Raw genomic sequence first — 350 nt, 5'->3', positions numbered from 1 at the left:
AAAAATATGGAACGCTTCACGAATTTGCGTGTCATCCTTGCGCAGGGGCCATGCTAATCTTCTCTGTATCGTTCCAATTTTAGTATATGTGCTGCCGAAGCGAGCACTGCGTCAGCTTTTAGAATCGTGCTTTGACCCCCAAAACACAGCCTTCTGTGCCTTCCCCTAGAAGGACACTGATGTCCGGACCCTGGGAAAGGAGGGGCAGATTACCATCTCCTTTGATAGAGGGTGTTGCGTAGTGGAAACTGCACAGGCTTTGCAGTTGCACAAGCTTAGTTTCAAATTCTGGCTTCTGCTGCTGAAGCTGTGAAAGTCCAAGAAACTACCATGATCTTGCTCATCTGTAA

At 47.7% G+C, this 350-nt stretch overlaps 1 non-coding gene across 1 annotated transcript; it reads right to left on the bottom strand.

Annotated features, from left to right (window-relative positions):
• LOC122695730 lies at positions 1-107 on the bottom strand. The gene has a single exon (XR_006341487.1). It is a non-coding gene; the product is annotated as a U6 spliceosomal RNA (small nuclear RNA).
• Positions 108-350: the final 243 nt, after the last annotated feature.

This window comes from Cervus elaphus, chromosome 5 (genome assembly GCF_910594005.1).
Source record: "Cervus elaphus chromosome 5, mCerEla1.1, whole genome shotgun sequence".
Classification (NCBI taxonomy): Eukaryota; Metazoa; Chordata; class Mammalia; order Artiodactyla; family Cervidae; genus Cervus; species Cervus elaphus.
The sequence above is the reverse complement of the archived record's forward strand: the minus strand, read 5'-3'. Positions and strand labels throughout refer to the sequence as shown.